This window comes from Phalangium opilio, unplaced genomic scaffold (genome assembly GCF_054372755.1).
Source record: "Phalangium opilio isolate 3A_F unplaced genomic scaffold, DU_Popi_V2 ptg000019l_1, whole genome shotgun sequence".
Classification (NCBI taxonomy): domain Eukaryota; kingdom Metazoa; phylum Arthropoda; class Arachnida; order Opiliones; family Phalangiidae; genus Phalangium; species Phalangium opilio.
In genome coordinates this window covers 7,241,306-7,250,812 of record NW_028324152.1, presented here as the reverse complement: position 1 = coordinate 7,250,812, position 9,507 = coordinate 7,241,306, and the positions used below count along the sequence as shown (strand labels likewise).

General features: G+C 39.3%; 8 pseudogenes; all 8 read left to right on the top strand.

Annotated features, from left to right (window-relative positions):
* Window positions 1-7,552: 7,552 nt before the first annotated feature.
* On the top strand, window positions 7,553-7,671 carry LOC149701423 (5S ribosomal RNA; annotated as a pseudogene).
* A 138-nt stretch (window positions 7,672-7,809) lies between these two features.
* LOC149701422 (5S ribosomal RNA) lies at window positions 7,810-7,928 on the top strand (annotated as a pseudogene).
* A 134-nt stretch (window positions 7,929-8,062) lies between these two features.
* Window positions 8,063-8,181, top strand: LOC149701421 (5S ribosomal RNA; annotated as a pseudogene).
* Window positions 8,182-8,318: 137 nt separating this feature from the next.
* On the top strand, window positions 8,319-8,437 carry LOC149701420 (5S ribosomal RNA; annotated as a pseudogene).
* Window positions 8,438-8,575: 138 nt separating this feature from the next.
* On the top strand, window positions 8,576-8,694 carry LOC149701419 (5S ribosomal RNA; annotated as a pseudogene).
* Window positions 8,695-8,828: 134 nt separating this feature from the next.
* Window positions 8,829-8,947, top strand: LOC149701418 (5S ribosomal RNA; annotated as a pseudogene).
* A 137-nt stretch (window positions 8,948-9,084) lies between these two features.
* LOC149701417 (5S ribosomal RNA) lies at window positions 9,085-9,187 on the top strand (annotated as a pseudogene).
* Window positions 9,188-9,308: 121 nt separating this feature from the next.
* On the top strand, window positions 9,309-9,411 carry LOC149701416 (5S ribosomal RNA; annotated as a pseudogene).
* Window positions 9,412-9,507: the final 96 nt, after the last annotated feature.

The following is a 9,507-nucleotide window of genomic DNA, read 5'->3' as shown; positions in this document are numbered from 1 at the left end:
CGCATCCGCCTCACTCCCGGAAGGCCACAGGTTCGAAACCGCGAGGTTTTTTTTTTGCTTGGAACATGCAAAGACCTTTATAATTATCCGAACATTTGTGTCAAGGTCACATTATTTACATCCCCGTATCTCTGGTAGAACCAGAGTTACGAGCCTGCAAAGTTTATTTTCAAAAATCAAAAGTAACCTTCTAACAATAAGTGAGACAAAAAATAAGTTGACGACGATATTGAGGTAGCCTCAAGTTTAAAGTATCCTTGTATGGGGAGCAAAGAGTACTATAACATATCCAAAGGAGATCCCAGTATCTCTTGTAGAACAAGAGTTATGAGCCTCCAAAGTTTAGTGCAAAAATCAAAACTAACATAATAAAAATAAGTGAGACGATACCAAAGTTGACGAACATTTTGCTTAATATCTCGGCCCCTGTTTGTCGTAGCTCAATGTTTTTAGTATGGTTAGATGGGGGACAATTTGGACTAAAACATATCCTAAGGACATCCCCGTATCTCTAGTAAACACAGAGTTATGGGCCTGCAAAGCATAGTCTAATGCATTTCCTTTGGACGGGTTGTTTGTTTACGTTTAGCTTAATTACTCGGCCCCTGTTTGTCGTAGCCCAAAGTTTTTAGTATGGTTAGATGGGGGACAATTTGGACTATAACATATCCTAAGGACATCCCGGTATGTCTAGTAGACACAGAGTTATGGGCCTTGCAAAGTATAGTCTAATGCATTTTCTATGGAGGGGTTTGTTTGTTCACGTTTTGCTTAATTACTTGACCCTGTTCTTTCGATTAAAAATAATAACATATCTTTAGTGTAGCGGTTATCGCATCCGCCTCACTCCCGGAAGGCCACAGGTTCGAAACCGCGAGGTTTTTTTTTTGCTTGGAACATGCAAAGACCTTTATAATTATCCGAACATTTGTGTCAAGGTCACATTATTTACATCCCCGTATCTCTGGTAGAACCAGAGTTACGAGCCTCCAGAATTTAGTCTAATGTATTTCCTATGGAGGGGTTTGTTTGTTTACGATTAGCTTAATTACTCGACTACTGTTTGTCGTAGCCCTAATTCTTAGTATGTCTAGATGGGGGACAAATTGGTCTATAACATACTCAAAGGACATCCCCGTATCTCCAGTAGAAACAGAGTTACGAGCCTGCAAAGTTTATTTTCAAATATCAAAAGTAACCTTCTAACAATAAGTGAGACAAAAAGTAAGTTGACGACGATATTGAGGTAGCCTCAAGTTTAAAGTATCCTTGTATGGGGAGCAAACAGTACTATAGCATATCCAAAGGAGATCCCAGTATCTCTTGTAGAACAAGAGTTATGAGCCTCCAAAGTTTAGTGCAAAAATCATAAGTAACATAATAAAAATAAGTGAGACGATACCAAGTTGACGAACATTTTGCTTAATATCTCGGCCCCTGTTTGTCCTAGCTCAATGTTTTTAGTATGGTTAGATGGGGGACAATTTGGACTATAACATATCTTAAGGACATCCCCGTATCTCTAGTAAACACAGAGTTATGGGCCTGCAAAGCATAGTCTAAGGCATTTCCTTTGGACGGGTTGTTTGTTTACGTTTAGCTTAATAACTCGGCCCCTGTTTTTCGTAGCTCAATGTTTTTAGTATGGTTAGATGGGGGACAAATTGGAATATAACATACTCAAAGGACATCGCCGTATCTACAGTAGAAACAGAGTTACGAGCCTGCAAAGTATACTCTAATGCATTTTCTATGGAGGGGTTTGTTTGTTCATGTATTGCTTAATTACTTGACCCTGTTCTTTCGATTAAAAATAATAACATATCTTTAGTGTAGCGGTTATCGCATCCGCCTCACTCCCGGAAGGCCACAGGTTCGAAACCGCGAAGTTTTTTTTTATAATTATCCGAACATTTGTGTCAAGGTCACATTATTTACATCCCCGTATCTCTGGTAGAACCAGAGTTACGAGCCTCCAGAATTTAGTCTAATGTATTTCCTATGGACGGGTTGTTTGTTTACGTTTAGCTTAATAACTCGGCCCCTGTTTTTCGTAGCTCAATGTTTTTAGTATGGTTAGATGGGGGACAAATTGGAATATAACATACTCAAAGGACATCGCCGTATCTACAGTAGAAACAGAGTTACGAGCCTGCAAAGTATACTCTAATGCATTTTCTATGGAGGGGTTTGTTTGTTCATGTATTGCTTAATTACTTGACCCTGTTCTTTCGATTAAAAATAATAACATATCTTTAGTGTAGCGGTTATCGCATCCGCATCACTCCCGGAAGGCCACAGGTTCGAAACCGCGAAGTTTTTTTATAATTATCCGAACATTTGTGTCAAGGTCACATTATTTACATCCCCGTATCTCTGGTAGAACCAGAGTTACGAGCCTCCAGAATTTAGTCTAATGTATTTCCTATGGAGGGGTTTGTTTGTTTACGATTAGCTTAATTACTCGACTACTGTTTGTCGTAGCTCAATGTTTTTAGCATGGTTAGATGGGGACAAATTGGACTATATCATACTCAAAGGACATCCCCGTATCTCCAGTAGAAACAGAGTTACGAGCCTGCAAAGTATAGTCTAATGCATTTTCTATGGAGGGGTTTGTTTGTTCACGTATTGCTTAATTACTTGACCCTGTTCTTTCGATTAAAAATAATAACATATCTTTAGTGTAGCGGTTATCGCATCCGCCTCACTCCCGGAAGGCCACAGGTTCGAAACCGCGAAGTTTTTTTTTATAATTATCCGAACATTTGTGTCAAGGTCACATAATTTACATCCCCGTATCTCAGGTAGAACCAGAGTTACGAGCCTCCAGAATTTAGTCTAATGGATTTCCTATGAGGGGTTTGTTTGTTTACGATTAGCTTAATTACTCGACTACTGTTTGTCGTAGCTCAATGTTTTTAGTACGGTTAGATGGGGGACAAATTGGATTATAGGAAATACATTAGACTAAATTCTGGAGGCTCGTAACTCTGTTTCTATTGTAGATACGGCGATGTCCTTTGAGTATGTTATATTCCAATTTGTCCCCCATCTAACCATACTAAAAACATTGAGCTACGAAAAACAGGGGCCGAGTAATTAAGCTAAACGTAAACAAACAACCCGTCCAAAGGAAATGCATTAGACTATGCTTTGCAGGCCCATAACTCTGTGTTTACTAGAGATACGGGGATGTCCTTAGGATATGTTATAGTCCAAATTGTCCCCCATCTAACCATACTAAAACAGCTACGACAAACAGGGGCCGAGATATTAAGCAAAATGTTCGTCAACTTTGGTATCGTCTCACTTATTTTTATTATGTTACTTATGATTTTTGCACTAAACTTTGGAGGCTCATAACTCTTGTTCTACAAGAGATACTGGGATCTCCTTTGGATATGTTATAGTACTCTTTGCTCCCCATACAAGGATACTTTAAACTTGAGGCTACCTCAATATCGTCGTCAACTTACTTTTTGTCTCACTTATTGTTAGAAGGTTACTTTTGATTTTTGAAAATAAACTTTGCAGGCTCGTAACTCTGTTTCTACTGGAGATACGGGGATGTCCTTTGAGTATGTTATAGACCAATTTGTCCCCCATCTAGCCATACTAAGAATTAGTGCTACGACAAACAGTAGTCGAGTAATTAAGCTAATCGTAAACAAACAAACCCCTCCATAGGAAATACATTAGACTAAATTCTGGAGGCTCGTAACTCTGGTTCTACCAGAGATACGGGGATGTAAATAATGTGACCTTGACACAAATGTTCGGATAATTATAAAGGTCTTTGCATGTTCCAAGCAAAAAAAAAAACCTCGCGGTTTCGAACCTGTGGCCTTCCGGGAGTGAGGCGGATGCGATAACCGCTACACTAAAGATATGTTATTATTTTTAATCGAAAGAACAGGGTCAAGTAATTAAGTAATACGCGAACAAACAAACCCCTCCATAGAAAATGCATTAGACTATATTTTGCAGGCTCGTAAATCTGTTTCTACTGTAGATACGGGGATGTCCTTTGAGTATGTTATAGTCCAATTTGTCCCCCATCTAACCATACTAAAAACATTGAGCTACGACAAACAGTAGTCGAGTAATTAAGCTAATCGTAAACAAACAAACCCCTCCATAGGAAATCCATTAGACTAAATTCTGGAGGCTCGTAACTCTGGTTCTACCAGAGATACGGGGATGTAAATAATGTGACCTTGACACAAATGTTCGGATAACTATAAAAAAAAACTTCGCGGTTTCGAACCTGTGGCCTTCCGGGAGTGAGGCGGATGCTTTAACCGCTACACTAAAGATATGTTATTATTTGTAATAGAAAGAACAGGGTCAAGTAATTAAGCAATACGTGAACAAACAAACCCCTCCATAGAAAATGCATTAGACTATACTTTGCAGGCTCGTAACTCTGTTTCTACTGGAGATACGGGGATGTCCTTTGAGTATGTTATAGTCCAATTTGTCCCCCATCTAACCATACTAAAAACATTGAGCTACGACAAACAAGGGCCGAGATATTAAGCAAAATGTTCGTCAACTTTGGTATCGTCTAACTTATTTTTATTATATTACTTATGATTTTTGCACTAAACTTTGGAGGCTCATAACTCTTGTTCTACAAGAGATACTGGGATCTCCTTTGGATATGTTATAGTACTCTTTGCTCCCCATACAAGGATACTTTAAACTTGAGGCTACCTCAATATCGTCGTCAACTTATTTTTTGTCTCACTTATTGTTAGAAGGTTACTTTTGATTTTTGAAAATAAACTTTGCAGGCTCGTAACTCTGGTTCTACCAGAGATACGGGGATGTAAATAATGTGACCTTGACACAAATGTTCGGATAATTATAAAGGTCTTTGCATGTTCCAAGCAAAAAAAATTTTCGCGGTTTCGAACCTGTGGCCTTCCGGGGTGAGGCGGATGCGATAACCGCTACACTAAAGATATGTTATTATTTTTAATCGAAAGAACAGGGTCAAGTAATTAAGCAATACGTGAACAAACAAACCCCTCCATAGAAAATGCATTAGACTATATTTTGCAGGCTCGTAAATCTGTTTCTACTGTAGATACGGGGATGTCCTTTGAGTATGTTATAGTCCAATTTGTCCCTCATCTAACCATACTAAAAACATTGAGCTACGACAAACAGTAGTCGAGTAATTAAGCTAATCGTAAACAAACAAACCCCTCCATAGGAAATCCATTAGACTAAATTCTGGAGGCTCGTAACTCTGGTTCTACCAGAGATACGGGGATGTTAATAATGTGACCTTGACACAAATGTTCGGATAATTATAAAAAAAAACTTCGCGGTTTCGAACCTGTGGCCGCGAAAAACGGGTTGTTTGTTTACGTTTAAAAGCTAAATGCCCGTCAGGTATTGTGCAAAAACCATGACTTTTTACGTCACATCTGAGACCTCACAACACCGCTCCCGGATGGGCTCGAACCACCAACCTATTGGTTAACAGCCGAACGCGCTAACCATTGCGCCACGGAAGCCCAAAAGTTAAATGCTCGTCAGGTATTGTGTAAAAACCTTGACTTTTTACCTCTCCGAGTGACGTATGTCACGGAGAGGTTCTAATTTCGACGTGTGTGTGTGTCTGTGTGTGTGTGTGTCTTTTGTTACACCCACGTGACCGCGTTCGCAGTTTCCAAATCGGAGCAAACGTGTTCGCCATTTCCGAACTGCTTTCACAGTCACGGAAATGGCTCCTTTACTTGAGTTCTCACACCACCATCTTCTCGTCTTCGTCCATTCCACTTGGACACCAGTCTGTACATGCTGGCTTCTAATCACCACCATCTTTTGGTCTTCGTCCATCCCACATGGACACCAGTCTGTACATACTGGCTTCTAATCACCACCATCTTTTGGTCTTCGTCCATCCCACATGGACACCAGTCTGTACATACTGGCTTCTAATCACCACCATCTTCTGGTCTTCGTCCATCCCACATGGACACCAGTCTGTACATACTGGCTTCTAATCACCACCATCTTCTGGTCTTCGTCCATTCCACTTGGACACCAGTCTGTACACCTGGCTTCTACTCCATCGTCATCGTTGGGTTTAAGACATTCGCGGCGATCAGCTAGGGTTACGAGAAACGTCTAGCCTCCCTAGGGTGGGTTGTCCACCAAAGGTTTTCGCAATTGCGGTTGTTCTTGCTTTTAGCTGTAGTTCGACACCCTTATATACTACCTATTTGAGTAAGGTAATGCAACCGGCGTATGCTTCATTTCAAACGCCAATATTAGTCAAGTCTCTCAAGAATGTCTAATTGTTCTTTATCAACGCGATGTAACGCTCAATAAGGCGAACAACTAACGAAGAAAATATTTAATATTAATTATATTTATTTTAATATTTAAGATAATCTTGTTTCTCAACTCAAAATTAAAACGGAAAGAGTTAAAAAGCAGTCTATGTTTTAGTCTGTGTATGTCCGTCCGTTAGTGCATCGCGTTAGCAGTTCGCTTTGTTTTGTGGAAAGAAATCCTACAAAACCTTAATATTTGGTTTCTCATAATGTATAATTAATATATGGAAATATTTTTCGTAATTTCGATGCCTTTAGTGGTTTTGTAGCTATAAAGCTCTGTTTCATTTTGATATCCCAAGAACTTTTTTTAATATTATTATTTGAAATCGATGTTTATATATTACTTAAGCTATACTACATCTGTTTATAGCATAATCCTTTCTAAAGTGATTTCAAGAAGAACGCCACTATATTGGTCAAATGAACTTTCATCTGTCAATAGGCCTAGTGAACCATAAAGTAAACGCTAGGTTTTCGTTTCTGTAATGCAGAGACATTAACGGTTCAGAGTGAGCCGAAAGTTAATTACACTTTTAAATAACCAGGCTAAGATTTTATAATCATGGTGGAAGTCTGGGCCGCGTTGAGCAGAGCTCAGCGCTGTTAGCAGTGTCCTACAGAACGGGATTTTGGTTATGAATTTTGACGGCACGGTGCTCAGCGTTGAGCCAGCTCGGTCACCAATGAAAATAGTCAGGTTTTTGGATAACGTGACGTAAAACGCGTAGTTCTCAGCTTGGCGAAAAAAACATGGAGGAATTAATACAAATAGCTCTTGCTGATTCTGATCATAGAGACTAGAAACCCCAAGGAGTGGCAGGAATGCCTCAACTTGTTGCCCTTTTTCATGGTACACGCAATGGGTACACGGCGACTTCCGCTAAGCAAAATTAAACGGGCCGGAAGCTCTCATGTACCAATTTATGAGCAACATATTATTTGCGCTTGTAGAGCGGGGGACCTGCCACTCCTTGGGGTTTCTAGTCTCTATGTTCTGATGGGACTATAGCTATTTATTTGACGTGAAACCAGTTGATCACGCGAGAATTTTAAGAGATATGTTAGTTTCTATGTTTAATTATAAAAGTTGTTCTTATCTATCTCCATAAATATGTTATCATACAATTTTTGTTAAAAGATGAAGGTTAATTTGTCTCACTTAATTTAAATTCGAATTATTAACTACCACTCTCGGCCACGGCCATAACACGCTGAGAACACCGGTTCTCGTCCGATCATCGAAGTTAAGCAGCGTCGAGCGCAGTCGGTACTTGGGAGGGAGACCACTTAGGAACACTGCGTGCCGTTGGCTTTTTCACTTTTTTTCCTCTTTTTTAAATTCCAATAGATATGAAAAAAGCAAACATATTTTCTTTTTGTTATTGTTTTAAAAATATGAAGGTTAATTTGTCTCACTTAATTTAAATTCGAATTATTAACTAGCACTCTCGGCAACGGCCATATCACGCTGAAAACAACGGTTCTCGTCCGATCACCGAAGTTAAGCAGCGTCGGGCGCAGTCAGTACTGGGGAGGGAGACCACTTAGGAACACTGCGTGCCGTTAGCTTTTTCACTTTTTTTGTCTTTTAAGTCCAATAGATATGAAAAAAGCAAACACATTTTCTTTTTGTTATTGTTTTAAAAAGATGAAGGTTAATTTGTCTCACTTAATTTAAATTCGAATTATTAACTAACATTATCGGCCACGGCCATATAACGCTGAGAACACCGGTTCTCGTCCGATCACCGAAGTTAAGCAGCGTCGAGCGCAGTCAGTACTTGGGAGGGAGACCACTTAGGAACACTGCGTGCCGTTTGCTTTTTCACTTTTTTTTCCTCATTTAAATTCCAATAGATATGAAAAAAGCAAACATATTTTCTTTTTGTTATTGTTTTAAAAATACGAAGGTTAATTTGTCTCACTTAATTTAAATTCGAATTATTAACTACCACTCTCGGCCACGGCCATAACACGCTGAGAACACCGGTTCTCGTCCGATCACCGAAGTTAAGCAGCGTCGAGCGCAGTCGGTACTTGGGAGGGAGACCACTTAGGAACACTGCGTGCCGTTGGCTTTTTCACTTTTTTTCCTCTTTTTTAAATTCCAATAGATATGAAAAAAGCAAACATATTTTCTTTTTGTTATTGTTTTAAAAATATGAAGGTTAATTTGTCTCACTTAATTTAAATTCGAATTATTAACTAGCACTCTCGGCAACGGCCATATCACGCTGAAAACAACGGTTCTCGTCCGATCACCGAAGTTAAGCAGCGTCGAGCGCAGTCAGTACTGGGGAGGGAGACCACTTAGGAACACTGCGTGCCGTTAGCTTTTTCACTTTTTTTGTCTTTTAAGTCCAATAGATATGAAAAAAGCAAACACATTTTCTTTTTGTTATTGTTTTAAAAAGATGAAGGTTAATTTGTCTCACTTAATTTAAATTCGAATTATTAACTAACATTATCGGCCACGGCCATATAACGCTGAGAACACCGGTTCTCGTCCGATCACCGAAGTTAAGCAGCGTCGAGCGCAGTCAGTACTTGGGAGGGAGACCACTTAGGAACACTGCGTGCCGTTGGCTTTTTTACTTTTTTTTCCTCATTTAAATTCCAATAGATATGAAAAAAGCAAACATATTTTCTTTTTGTTATTGTTTTAAAAATATGAAGGTTAATTTGTCTCACTTAATTTAAATTCGATTTATTAACTAGCACTCTCGGCAACGGCCATATCACGCTGAAAACACCGGTTCTCGTCCGCTCACCGAAGTTAAGTAGCGTCGATCGCAGTCAGTACTTGGGAACACTGCGTGCCGTTGGCTTTTCCTTTTTGTTTCCTCTTTTAAATTCCACCAGATATGAAAAATCCAAACATATGTTCTTTTTGTTATTGTTTTATAAATATGAAGGTTAATTAAATTCGAATTATTAACTAGCACTCTCGGCAACGGCCATATCCCGCTGAAAACACCGGTTCTCGTCCGATCACCGAAGTTAAGCAGCGTCGAGCGCAGTCAGTACTTGGGAACACAGCGTGCCGTTGGCTTTTTCCTTTCTGTTTCCTCTTTAAAATTCCACCAGATATGAAAAAACCAAACATATCTTCTTTTTGTTATTGTTTTATAAATATGAAGGTTAATTA